At 47.4% G+C, this 15,121-nt stretch overlaps 1 protein-coding gene across 14 annotated transcripts in view; it reads left to right on the top strand.

The window, feature by feature from the left end:
• The window catches only part of magi2a (membrane associated guanylate kinase, WW and PDZ domain containing 2a), a 98,165-nt gene that overhangs the window by 45,771 nt on the left and 37,273 nt on the right, over positions 1–15,121 (top strand). The window lies entirely within an intron of this gene.

Genomic DNA, 15,121 nt, shown 5'->3' with positions numbered 1-15,121 from the left:
CATAGATACCTTCATAGATATAGATATCATAGATACCTTCTTAGATATCATAGATACCTTCATAGATATCATAGATACCTTCATAGATATAGATATCATAGATACCTTCATAGATATCATAGATACCTTCATAGATATAGATATCATAGATACCTTCATAGATATCATAGATACCTTCATAGATATCATAGATACCTTCATAGATACCTTCATAGATACCTTCATAGATACCTTCATAGATACCTTTATAGATACCTTTATAGATATCATAGATACCTTCATAGATATAGATATCATAGATACCTTCATAGATATCATAGATACCTTCATAGATACCTTCATAGATACCTTTATAGATATCATAGATACCTTCATAGATATAGATATCATAGATACCTTCATAGATATCATAGATACCTTCATAGATATAGATATCATAGATACCTTCATAGATATCATAGATACCTTCATAGATATCATAGATACCTTCATAGATACCTTCATAGATACCTTCATAGATACCTTCATAGATACCTTTATAGATATCATAGATACCTTCATAGATATCATAGATACCTTCATAGATACCTTCATAGATATAGATATCATAGATACCTTCATAGATATCATAGATACCTTCATAGATACCTTCATAGATATAGATACCTTCATAGATATAGATATCATAGATACCTTGATAGATGTCATAGATACCTTGATAGATGTCATAGATACCTTGATAGATACCTTCATAGATATCATAGATACCTTGATAGATACCTTGATAGATATCATAGATACCTTGATAGATACCTTCATATATACCTTGATAGATGTCATAGATACCTTCATAGATATAGATATCATAGATACCTTGATAGATACCTTCATAGATATAGATATCATAGATACCTTGATAGATACCTTCATAGATATAGATATCATAGATACCTTGATAGATACCTTGATAGATATCATAGATACCTTGACAGATACCTTGATAGATATCATATCTACTTGTTCTCTTCTGATTTAGGAGCTTTTGTAAGCGTCTCCTTCATGGCTACCCAAGAATCATTTGACTCTTTTTTCTAAAATGGAATATGCTCCTACGACAACATGTGACTCTCTAAAAGCTTCATGTTTTCCTCTTCTTGCTGAGATGGCCTTCCTGTCCGTCAGATGTTTTGTTCTGGGAAGGCTCCGTGCCGAGCTCAGTACGTTGCTTTTTATTTTATTCTTGTCCGGGATTCATCTTGCCAAATAATGTGTCCGTAAAATGCTCCACAAAGCCCAAGGAGGGCTCCTGGAGCAGTTCTAGCGGAACGGTTTTATCACAATGTTGGTCTAAAAAGACCGGACGAGGAACCATGACAATGTGGACCAGAACCTAATCCTCATACAGACTGGACTTGTGGCTTGGATCTGGAGTTGGTCTTTGTCAGGCTAAGCAACCCATCAATCAACCCATCAATCAAATAGCAGATTTGCTATTCATACCTTCCATCCATCCATCCATCCGTCATCCATCCTTCCTTCATCCATCCTTCCTCCATCCATCCTTCCATCATCCATCCATCATCCATCCTTCCACACATCCATCTGTCATTCTTCCATCCATCCATCCGTCATCCATCCTTCCTTCCTCCATCCATCCATCATCCATCCTTCCACCCATCCATCTGTCATTCTTCCATCCATCCGTCATCCATCCTTCCTTCCACCCATCCGTCATCCATCCTTCCTTCCTCCATCCTTCCACCCATCCATCTGTCATTCTTCCATCCATCCATCTGTCATCCATCCTTCCTTCCTCCATCCTTCCTCCATCCATCCATCATCCATCCTTCCACCCATCCATCCATCCACCCGTCATCCATCCTTCCATCTATCCACCCTTCATCCATTCATCCATCCTTTATCCATCCATCCATTCATCCTTCCTCCATCCATCCTTCCACCCATCCATCATCATCCATCCTTCCTTCCACCCATCCATCATCCATCCATCCACCCATCATCCTTCCATCCATCCTTCCATCCATCCTTCCACCCACCCATCCTTCCATCCATCATCCCTCCATCCATTCATCCATCCATCATCCTTCCATCCATAATCATCCTTGCATCCATCCATCCATCCATCATCCTTCCATCCATCCATCCATCATCTATCCATCCGTCCATCCTTCCATCCATCCATCATCCTTCCATCCATCCACCCATCCATCCTTCCACCCATCCATCATCCTTCCATTAATCCACCCATTCATCCATCCATCCATCCATATGGGCCCCCCGGCCCCCGCTCTGTACTCTGGTTGTGTAGTTGTAATAGCCATACAGTAGTAATAGTGTGTGTTGTGTGTTGACTGTGTCACACGCTCCCCTGGTGGCCCGTCGTCCACCCACTCCAAAGAGGGCCCCCGTGTGGCCTCCCACGTCCTCCGTCTGGGTTGAAGTGCGTCAGTGCAGACATATCGCCCGTGGATACGCGGTGATTCACCATTACCTGTTTGTGCCAGCGTGAGCACGGCGTGAGCGCTGACATGTGGCCTGTTTTCCCGCCAAAGGGCCCGGCGGCTGTGCCAGCAGTCGTGTGTCAAATCAACAGTTAGCGCCACCACGCCGCACGCCTCTTGATGCCAAACATCTAAGTGCCACATGAAGGCATCTGGACTTTCTCAGACGGCTGCTCGGGGGCTGCGGGGGGAGGGGGTTGGACTCTTTATGATGAGACGGCTTGAGTAAAGTCAAGTGGCCCTGGTGTGGCGCCCCCAGGATGCCAGTGACACCCACATGTTTATTAGCACTCACATGTGCCCTATCTTTGGAATGGCTCGTCTTCCAAACCGACCAGCATCCCAACCACATTCCCGGAACATTCCATCCCTTTCACGGCCCCCACGCTGCTTAGGGCGGGGGCATGCTGGAGCCTATCCCGGCGGAGAGGCGGGGTGGAGATGATGATGTCATGAAAGGTCGTGCTTCCTGTCTTTCTACTTGTTTTTCTATGGCTAGCGACGAGCCAGCTAGCGACTAGCCGGTTAGCGACGAGCCGGTTAGCGACGAGCCGGCTAGCGACGAGCCGGCTAGCGACGATCCGGCTAGCGACGAGCCGGCTAGCGACGAGCCGGCTAGCGACGAGCCAGCTAGCGACTAGCCGGTTAGCAACGAGCCGGCTAGCGACTATCCGGCTAGCGACGAGCCGGCTAGCGACAAGCCGGTTAGCGACTATCTGGCTAGCGACGAGCCGGCTAGCGACGAGCCGGCTAGCGACGAGCCGGCTAGCGACGAGCCGGCTAGCGACTAGCCGGTTAGCGACGAGCCGGCTAGCGACGATCCGGCTAGCGACGAGCCGGCTAGCGACGATCCGGCTAGCGACGATTCGGTTAGCGACGATCCGGCTAGCGACGATTCGGTTAGCGACGAGCCGGCTAGCGACGAGCCGGCTAGCGACGAGCCGGCTAGCGACGAGCCGGCTAGCGACGAGCCGGCTAGCGACGAGCCGGCTAACGACGAGCCGGATAGCGACGAGCCGGTTAGCGACGAACTGGCTAGCGACGAGCTGGTTAGCGACGAGCTGGCTAGCGACGAGCTGGCTAGCGACGAGCTGGTTAGCGACGAGCTGGCTAGCGACGAGCCGGCTAGCTAGGAGTTTTATACCAAAATAATAATACATTTATCACATACATACATTTATTTATTTATGCCCTTTTTTACCTGTTTGTGTATCTTTAGAAGAAGACTTGCGGTGATGTCTGACTGGATGGTGACCTGATGGAAGAACATGAGTCAGGTGTAAAAAAAAAAAAAAAAAAAGCACAGCGGGGAGCTGGCCGAGGTGCTTCGGGGGGGGGCAGCGCACTTTAAATGTCTTGATGGGCCGTCTTTGATGCTGTGGCTGGCAATCACGGCGCTTAAAAGAGCAAAAATGGCCCCCGGGGGGGCAAGGCAAGTCACATTAGCGAATTAGCTTCCATCGCCGGGAAGAGAGGGGACAATGGCGTCTGGGTTGCAGGCGTGACCTTGAACCTGACGATGTTCTTCTTGTCCGTCGGCGTCCGAGTGCTCGTTAGCGAGGTGGGGGGCGGAAATGGGGTGGGGGGGGGCATCATATAAACAAAGATATACTCACCTGAGCGCCCTTTCACCTTTTCATTCAGCGTGCCGTTCGCCGAGTGAACAAATCCAAATGTCAGGACACGTTTAAAAGCCATCCCACGCCATCTCTCCTCACGGCGCCGTGCAAATGGAATTTCAGCATCAGTATGCGCAGCAAGGTCGTTAAATCTCCCGCTCGTTATGTACATAATTCCTTCCAAGGTCAACACCGGGCTCCTTTGTCCCTCCTTGTTGCCATCAGACAAGTCCCGCTTTCGTTGATGATGTGATGTCACGTCCACTTTATGGCCGGCAGGAAACGGACGCGCTCAGATGCCGAAGAGCGTCCATCATCACAGACTTTCTCTTTTCTCTGCCTTCTGATGATATGAAAACAGATCAAATGAAGCAGATAATGCACGTAATGGGACGCCCCCCCTTTGTAAACGTGGACTCTGCCAACAGTCCGGTTTTGGAGGTAAAGGCAGATCCTTTAAGGGCATGTAAAGTGGGCTCCTTCAGGCGTGGATGCCCACGTTGCCGCTAAGTAGCGACAACAAGAGAGGCTGGACTCATCAAGCGTGAAGAGTCTAACACCAGCTTTCATGCGCTTATTTACCCCGACTTGGCAAACTTTTCCCAAAGTCTGAATATACATAAGTCGCTAGCGTCTTCCTCTTTGACGATGATGAGATCCCCGCCATGGCGGCGTCTCCTAGAGGTCGAGGGGTGGGACCTCTGGAGGCCTTCGACTTCCATGTCCGCCTGTCTGGGTCCGCTACCGCCATCGCCATGCTTGATGTAGGCAGTTATCTTATATATACATACATACATATTTATGCATCCATATTTACACAATAATGGCCGTGTGTTGACACAGAATTCATGTTTTCTCAATGCTGGTGTCGGCAGCACTCGTGCAGCCCCAAACCTTGTTGCTACCAGGTACAGTAATGGCCGTGTGTTGAATTCATTCTGTTAATCAATGCCGATGTCGGCGGCACTCGTGCTATTCGTGTTGCTACCAGGTACAGTATTGACTGTGGGGTTGTGTGTTGAATTCATTCTGTTCATCACTGCCAGTGTCGGCGGCACTCGTGCAGCCCCAAACCATGTTGCTACCAGGTACTTTAATGACCGTGTGGTTGTGTGTTGAATTCATTCTGTTCATCAATGCTGTATCGGCAGCACTCGTGCAGCCCCTAAACATGTTGCTACCAGGTACAGTAATGACTGTGTGGCTGTGTGTTGAATTCATTGTGTTCATCAATACCGGTGTCGGGAGCACTCGTGCAGCTCCAAACCATGTTGCTACCAGGTACAGTAATGACCGTGTGTGGAATTCATTCTGTTCATCACTGCCGGTGTCGGCGGCACTCGTGCAGCCCCAAACCATGTTGCTACCAGTTACAGTAATGACCATGTGGCTGTGTGTTGAATTTATTCTGTTAATCAATACCGATGTCGGCGGCACTCGTGCAGTCCATAACCATGTTGCTACCAGGTACAGTAATGACCGTGTGGCTGTGTGTTGATTTTATTCTGATCATCAATGCCGATGTTGGCGGCACTCGTGCAGCCCCAAACCATGTTGCTACCAGTTACAGTACTGACCATGTGGCTGTGTGTTGAATTTACTATTCTGTTAATCAATGGCGATGTCGGCAGCACTCGTGCTACTCGTGTTGCTACCAGGTACAATAATGACCATGTGGCTGTTGTGTGTTGAATTCATTCTGTTCATCAATGCTGTATCGGCCGCACTCGTGCAGCCCCAAACCATGTTGCTACCAGGTACAGTAATGACTGTGTGGCTGTGTGTTGACTTCATTCTGTTCATCAATGCCGGTGTCGGCAGCACTCGTGCAGCCCCTAAACATGTTGCTACCAGGTACAGTAATGACTGTGTGGCTGTGTGTAGAATTCATTCTGTTCATCAATACCGGTGTTGGCAGCACTCGTGCAGCCCCTAACCATGTTGCTACCAGGTACAATAATGGCCATGTGGCTGTGTTGACTTCAGTCTGTTTATCAATGCCGATGTCGGCGGCACTCGTGCAGCCCCAAACCATGTTGCTACCAGGTACAGTAATGACCGTGTGGCTGTGTGTTGATTTTATTCTGTTCATCACTGCCGATGTCGGCAGCACTCGTGCAGCCCCAAACCATGTTGCTACCAGGTACTATAATGACCGTGTGGTTGTGTGTTGAATTCATTCTGTTCATCAACGCTGTATCGGCAGCACTCGTGCAGCCCCTAAACATGTTGCTACCAGGTACAGTAATGGCTGTGTGTTGAATTCATTGGGTTCATCAATACCGGTGTCGAGAGCACTCGTGCAGCTCCAAACCATGTCGCTACCAGGTACAGTCATGACTGTGTTGAATTCATTCTGTTCATCACGGCCGGTGTCGGCGGCACTCGTGCAGTCCATAACCATGTTGCTACCAGGTACTATAATGACCGTGTGGTTGTGTGTTGAATTCATTCTGTTCATCAACGCTGTATCGGCAGCACTCGTGCAGCCCCTAAACATGTTGCTACCAGGTACAGTAATGGCTGTGTGTTGAATTCATTGGGTTCATCAATACCGGTGTCGAGAGCACTCGTGCAGCTCCAAACCATGTCGCTACCAGGTACAGTCATGACTGTGTTGAATTCATTCTGTTCATCACGGCCGGTGTCGGCGGCACTCGTGCAGTCCATAACCATGTTGCTACCAGGTACTATAATGACCGTGTGGCTGTGTGTTGATTTTATTCTGTTCATCAATGCTGTATCGGCAGCACTCGTGCAGCCCCTAACCTTGTTGCTACCAGGTACAATAACAACCGTGTGGCTGTGTGTTGAGTTCATTCTGTTCATCACTGCCGGTGTCGGCAGCACTCGTGCAGCCCCTAACCATGTTGCTACCACCAGCACCATGCTTGACATTAGCAGTTATCTCGCTACTCTTGTGTTGCCAGATATGAGGCAACGATGGCTGTGTTGACGTAGAATTAGTTCTTCTCGATGCCGGTGTTGGCAGCACTCGTGCGGCCCCACTATTGGCTGATGAAATGAAAAGTGAGGAGAGGCCGTGCGTCTTCTTCTGCAGTCTCCGCACATCGTAACTCGCCGTTAGCTAATGCTAATGCTAATTTCCGCCTGTTTTTGACTTCATCCAATTCCAGCAGGTCATGGCTGGAAGACGTGAGCATTCCAGGGATTATCGAGCCCAGACAGCCAATGAGCATCAGCGACAATATTTTCCAACTGCGGCTTTAGTCGCTTCTTCCCTTTTTTCCCTCTCGTTGTCGTTGAAGGATGCGCCGCTCTGAGGGTCGGCGATAAGTGGCTTCGCTCGGCTTCTCACTGGGGCGACGCCAGATAGGTGAACACTAAGCCGAGCGGGGGGGGCTGCATGGTTACCCCCCCCCCCCCCCCCACACACACACACTCTAGGATTTCAATGGGGATTGTAATGTAACAAACACGCTTCCTCGTTCTCAGTACTCGCCGATGTAATCCCTCGTTAGCAACAAAACGCTGCACTGCGCTCGTCGGTGGAGATGAAGCACGAGTGCTTCTTCACTCTGGACCGTGATTCAGCCTTGCACTCCCACACCATACCGACACACGCACACACTTTCTGAAGCACACCATCGGATGAAAATGCAAGATTTTCAAAATAAAATGCTACATGGATGAAAGCAGCGAAGGAGAAAAGGAGCAGATAATAATAAATATATGTAATATAAATATATAACATATATAATATAAAGTATTCAAAACTGAAATAGTGTTTAAAAAGCTCCAAAATGAAATTTGAAGTGAAGTCATTTTTCAAGTTAAAGTTCAATGAAAGTTACATTTGTTTGTCGAGTCAGTCATGCATCATGGAGGAGAAAGATGGCCGCAGCAGGCGCTGGGATGAGCGGTGGAGGGGGTGGGGGGTGTCGGGGGTTAGGAGGTGGGGGGGGGGTGATGCAGCACGTACGGGAGAGGAGAGTGGAGTATTTTATTTTGAAGGTCTGTGATGTGTTTACCTGTGATGTCTTGCATATTACCACTGATGGCTGAACTTTCAAATGAGGGCTGAGGTTGCACACATACACACACACACACACCTACACACACACACACACACACACACACACACACGTGACCTTTCAAAGTATTCACCCTGCTGGCCGGCCTGGGAGCGTTGCTGCGTTCAGGCGCCATTAGCGCTAATTGAAGGCGGCAGATGAGCTTTCCAGCAGGTGGGGCGAGGTAGAAAGGTTAACATACCAAAGTGATGAATGGACCGCCTTTTTATTTTATTTCCTCGCGTGCATCATTTTTGGCAAACGCTCTTCATCAAAACGGAATCTGCGGTGGCGCCGGCATATTTTGAAGGTAATCAAGTGTATTTAATTAAGCGGCAGGCAGATGGCGGCGCGGGTGATTTCACGCCGCCTTGTGTTTTTATGCTTTTACATTCTAACCTTACATGAAAGTCAACGGGGGGGGGGGGGGGGGTGTCTCCGCCGCCTTTCCTCTGGCGGTCATCTTTAAGGGCAGGCTGATCCGTCTTCATGATGGACCCCGTCACAAATCCACTTTCTGGAGTAAACACATCTCGCTCTTTTCAGGGCGGCTGAGCTATGAAGTGTCACAGCAGTCGCTGACAATTCCCGCTTGTCCTTTCTCCGGGAGACGGGGGGGCTGATCCATCAGACAATGATCCTGCATTTTTACAACGCTAGGGACCATGGGGGGGGGCTGGACTTCTCCCTTTGGGTGTCCCTGGTTTGTACGTAATCTCTGACATGCCTTCATGTTTTAGCCTCATCACATTAGTGGCTAGCATAGTGAATCCATTCCACTCCATGACCACGCCACTTATGCTAATCCTCCCTCATTGGATGAGTACATTTCAGCAAAGTAGGGGTGGAATGTCTTGCTGGACGGAGCATAGAAAACCTGTCCACCAACTTTGACATGATTAGAGCCCTCTAGACCTGAAATAACACCCCTATATTCACATTTGCACTCATATCAGCCAATAGAGTAGGCATCGTAGAGAAAATAAGACATACATAGTAGCCATGGACGGCTTGTTTACAATCTTCTAAATACTCTATTTAAACATTAGAGTCCTCTAGACCTGAAATAACACCCCTATATTCACCTTAGCACTCATATCAGCCAATACAGTAGGCATCGTAGAGAAAATAAGACATACATATTAGCCATAGATGGCTTGTTTACAATCTTCTAAATACTCTATTTAAACATTAGAGCCCTCTAGACCTGAAATAACACCCCTATATTCACATTTGCACTCATATCAGCCAATAGAGTAGGCATCGTAGAGAAAATAAGACATACATATTAGCCATAGACAGCCAGTTTACAATCTCCTAAATGCTATTTTTAACATTAGAGCCCTCTAGTCCTGAAATAACACCCCTATAGTCACCTTTGCACTCATATTAGCCGATACATTAGGCATCATAGAGAAAATAAGACATACATATTAGCCATAGACAGCTTGTTTACAATCTTCTAAATACTCTTTTTAACACTAGAGACCTCTTGATCTGAAATAGCACCCCTATATTCACCTTTGCACTCATATTAGCGTAATGAGATTTTAATGCTGAGAAAATTTCAGCAACATAACATTGAAATATGGAAGAAAAAATATTCTAATGTTGGGATATTATCTTGAGGGAATAAAGTCTAAATATTATGCTAATAAAGTCATAACATTATGAAAACAAAACAAAACATAAGACACTAGAAACATTAATATATTATCCAATAACAACAAAAGAGTGTGAAGTTGCTATGAATACATTTTTCACCAAAGCCGAGATGTACGTTTTTCATGAAGTAACTTAAAGCAGGCCGTTATGATGTCATACCGACACGTCTGAACGGATCACGAATAAAAACGCTCCAATCAGGCGAGCAAATCAAGTGCTCCTTCCCCCCTTTGCCTGTGACGTTAACGGCCCGTCATACCTCCAGCTGCTGCTCGGAGCGTGTGCCCGAATACAGTGCACCTTGCTGGGCTTACGGCAGGTGGCTGCTCCCCTTCTATACTAGCAGCCGTGTCATTGTCACGGTATTCTTATTCACCAAAGCTGATATGTACGTTTTTCCTGAAGTAACTTAAAGCACGCCGTTATGATGTCATACCGACGTGTCTGAACGGATCATGAATAAAAACGCTCCAAATCAAGTGCTCCTTCCCCCCCCCTGCCTGTGATGTTAACGGCCCGTCATACCTCCCCTTGAGGTTTGCCGGAGATCTCCAGTGGCTGTTCAGAGTGTGTGCCCGAATACAGTGCACCTTGCTGGGCTTACGGCAGGTGGCTGCTCCCCCTCTATATTAGCAGCCATGTCATTGTCATGGTATTCTTATTCACCAAAACTGACATGTACGTTTTTCCTGAAGTAACTTAAAGCACGCCGTTATGATGTCATACCGACGTGTCTGAACGGATCATGAGTAAAAACGCTCCAAATCAAGTGCTCCTTCCCCTCTGCTTGTGATGTTAACGGCCCATCATACCTCCCCTTGAGGTTTGCCGGAGATCTCCAGTGGCTGCTTGGAGCGTGTACCCGAATACAGTGCACCTTGCTGGGCTGACGGCAGGTGGCTGCTCCCCTTCTATACTAGCAGCCGTGTCATTGTCATAGTATTCTTATTCACCAAAGCTGATATGTACGTTTTTCCTGAAGTAACTTAAAGCACGCCGTTATGATGTCATACCGACGTGTCTGAACGGATCATGAGTAAAAACGCTCCAAATCAAGTGCTCCTTCCCCCCCCCTGCTTGTGATGTTAACGGCCCGTCATACCTCCCCTTGAGGTTTGCCGGAGATCTCCAGTGGCTGTTCGGAGTGTGTGCCCGAATACAGTGCACCTTGTTGGGCTACGGCAGGTGGCTGCTCCCCTTCTATACTAGCAGTCATGTCATTGTCATAGTATTCTTATTCACCAAAGCTGAGATGTACGTTTTTCCTGAAGTAACTTAAAGCACGCCGTTATGATGTCATACCGACGTGTCTGAACGGATCATGAATAAAAACGCTCCAAATCAAGTGCTCCTCCCCCCCCTGCCTGTGATGTTAACGGCCCGTCATACCTCCCCATTGAGGTTTGCCGGAAAGCTCCAGCGACTGCTTGGAGCGTGTGCCCGAATACAGTGCACCTTTCTGGGCTACGGCAGGTGGCTGCTCCCCCTCTGTACTAGAAGTCATGTCATGGTGTTCCATTATCAGGTACCTTTGGTCACATACTTCCAGGAGGGTACTAACCACATGAAGTAGACATGGTAGTGTTCTATGTAGTTTCTAGTTTGGGTCAGGTTTGGCATTCTGATGTTTTGATGAAGATGAGGGAGCGCTTTGCATAACCGCCAGGCACGCCACGCCACCCCACGCCACCCCACGCCACGCAAGGACAGACAGGTTTAATTGCAGCAAAGGGTCAGAAGGAGATAGCTTAGCCTTTGGTATTAAAAAGTCACAAGGTCTGGGCATGAGATGATTACCGCCGGTTTACGGGGCAAAGATTATTCCTGCCTCTTTGACCCACTCCTTGAAATCCCAGCCTGATCCGGAGACCGGAGAGCGGCATCAGCAGGAGACGCCGGTATCGACTCGTCCATCCGGCGTGGTGGAGATGCATAGCGGCCATGACGGTGCGTCGGGGTTGAATGGAGGAGACAGACAGTTGGTGTCATTGTGTTTCCGGAGCCCCCGGGTGGAGGGATTAGGCTGACGCAGCGACCCACCATGGACGCCCAGAACGCCATCCAAACAGATGACATCAGCTGCTCTTCTTCCAACACGGGACTCCCGTCTGGGAGAGTTCCTATGAAATGTCCGCAGGGAATCTGTTGAGAAAAGAAGGAATACCGGTATCAGGAGACTTTGGCGTCGACGGGAGAACTTTTCCCTGATTCCTTACTTGGAAGGATGCTGCTGATGACATTCCGGTACGTCTTTCTCGTCGTGTTCCTTTATCGTCTCTTCCTTCTTCTCGCCCCCCCATGTGACGTGGATTTGAACTTTTACCACGCCGGGTGTTTTGGCTAACGTGAGCTGACAAGCCACACGCTAGCATGCTAAATGTTTTAGCACCCGGGAGAGCGTTTAGCAAGCGGAAGCAGGATTAAAAGATGTTGACATTAGTTGATGATAGGACTCCTGCTGTGCGCGTTTCTTCGCCATGCTCTTGCCACTTCCTGTCATGCTAACGTTTTCATCCAGCGAGGCTGCAAAAGTACGGCTCGGGGGCCGTTTGCAGCACGCGACAATAGACAAATCATTTTTTGGGGGGAGCAAAAACAAGAGAATAGGGTCAAGCTATGATGGAATAGTCATCCCATAATACCCGTAACCATGGCGACCAGGGTTTAGCATGACGTCTGGAAGATGGCGGTGCTTTCCTCCCACTATTCCACAAACATGCCTGGTAGCTCCGTGGATTGAATGTGGGGTCGGGGTCGCCCAAAGGCCGCTGGTGTAGGCTCCGACATTAAAGTCGGCCATGTTTGCCAGGCCGCATTTCACGCCCACATAAATGATAAATGATTGCAGCCGTTCGAGTCCCCGCTCCGTATCGCTAGGCAAATCTATGATGAAGCGTTCAGCTAAAAGTGCAAGGAAAGCAACTTTTGGTGGCGAAGCGTTATCCTCTGTGGCCGCCGTTTGGACCGCAGACGACGGGCGAGGGCCTGAATGGCGAGCTAATCCGTCCCACTAATGCCGGGGCATTAAGGGCATTAGGGCTGCCCCTCGCTTCCTAATTGGCTAATGTGGCGTACAATACGCCCTGCTGACGCTCAACACACGCGGCTTAGCGACGCCTCCTCGACATCACAATCATCCTTCCTCCGTCCTAGCCTACACACTACAGCTACCATCCTTACATACATTACATACATCCTTACATACATCTACCATACATACATACATCTACCATACATACATACATACATACATCTACCGTACATCTACCATCCTTACATACATCTACCGTACATGCATACATCTACCATCCATACATCCATCTACCGTACATCTACCATCCTTACATACATCTACCATACATACATCCATCTACCGTACATCTACCATCCTTACATACAGCTACCATACATGCATACATCTACCGTCCATACATCATCTACCGTACATCTACCATCCTTACATACATCTACCATACATGCATACATCTACCATCCTTACATACATCTACCATACATGCATACATCTACCATCCTTACATACATCTACCATCCTTACATACATCTACCATACATGCATACATCTACCATCCTTACATACATCTACCATCCTTACATACATCTACCATACATGCATACATCTACCATCCTTACATACATCTACCGTACATGCATACATCTACCATCCTTACATACATCTACTGTACCCATCTACCATCCTTACATACAGCTACCATACATGCATACATCTACTGTGCATCTACCATCCTTACATACATCTACCATACATGCATACATCTACCATCCTTACATACATCTACCATCAATTACATACATCTACATACATGCATCATCTACCATCCTTACATACAGCTACCATACATGCATACATCTACTGTGCATCTACCATCCTTACATACATCTACCATACATGCATACATCTACCATCCTTACATACATCTACCATCAATTACATACATCTACATACATGCATCATCTACCATCCTTACATACAGCTACCATACATGCATACATCTACTGTACATCTACCATCCTTACATACATCTACCATCCTTACATACATCTACCGTACATCTACCATCCTTACATACATCTACCATCCTTACATACAGCTACCATACATGCATACATCTACTGTACATCTACCATCCTTACATACATCTACCATCCTTACATACATCTACCATCCTTACATACAGCTACCATACATGCATACATCTACTGTACATCTACCATCCTTACATACATCTACCATACATGCATACATCTACCATCCTTACATACATCTACCATACATGCATCATCTACCATCCTTACATACATCTACCATCCTGACATACATCTACCAAACATCAACCATACATGCATACAGCTACCATCCATTCATACATCTGCCATACATGCATACATCCATCTACCACCCATACATACGTACATCTACCATACATGCATCCATCTACCATCCATTCATACATCTACCTTACATGCATCCATCTACCATCCATTCATACATCTACCTTACATGCATCCATCTACCATCCATTCATACATCTACCATACATGCATCCATCTATCATCCATTCATACATACATCTACCATACATGCATCCATCTACCATACATGCATCCATCTACCATCCATTCATACATACATCTACCATCCATTCATACATCTACCATACATGCATCCATCTACCATCCATTCATACATACATCTACCTTGCATACATATATCTACCATCCATGCATCCATCTACCATACATCAATCTACCATCCATACATACATCCATCTACCATCCTCCTTGGACCCGGGGAGGAAGTTTCAAGGTGAACGGCTCTGACAGCTGCTGTGATGGCGGAAGAAGATTCTAAGACTTGCCTATCTGATAGCTAACACGTCGTGAGTTCCTTCACCGGGTTCCCTCAGCCAGGATGGCTTTAACGAGACTAATTAGAGTGTTTATAAAGTTCCTGTGTTTAGCAATTGATTGTCTCATCAAGGAAGGTCAAACAGAAGACAGCGGGGGGGGGGCGGCCTCGCCATCGGTTTGTTTTCCACAAAGTAGAAGAAAAGAGTTGCTTTGATGTTCGTGACTGAGCAGCCATGACAAAGTAAACTTCATCCAAAACCACAAACAACAAACTTTTCTGGTGTTTCTGTGTCCTGGTTGGCCCCCGCCCATGGGTGATCCCATCGGTGCGCGCGGGGCCCCCTCACCTGATGGTTCAGCCTCCGGTGTAGTCGAAGCCACGGAGCCGTGA

Source organism: Doryrhamphus excisus, chromosome 7 (assembly GCF_030265055.1).
Source record: "Doryrhamphus excisus isolate RoL2022-K1 chromosome 7, RoL_Dexc_1.0, whole genome shotgun sequence".
Classification (NCBI taxonomy): Eukaryota; Metazoa; Chordata; class Actinopteri; order Syngnathiformes; family Syngnathidae; genus Doryrhamphus; species Doryrhamphus excisus.
The sequence above is the reverse complement of the archived record's forward strand: the minus strand, read 5'-3'. Positions and strand labels throughout refer to the sequence as shown.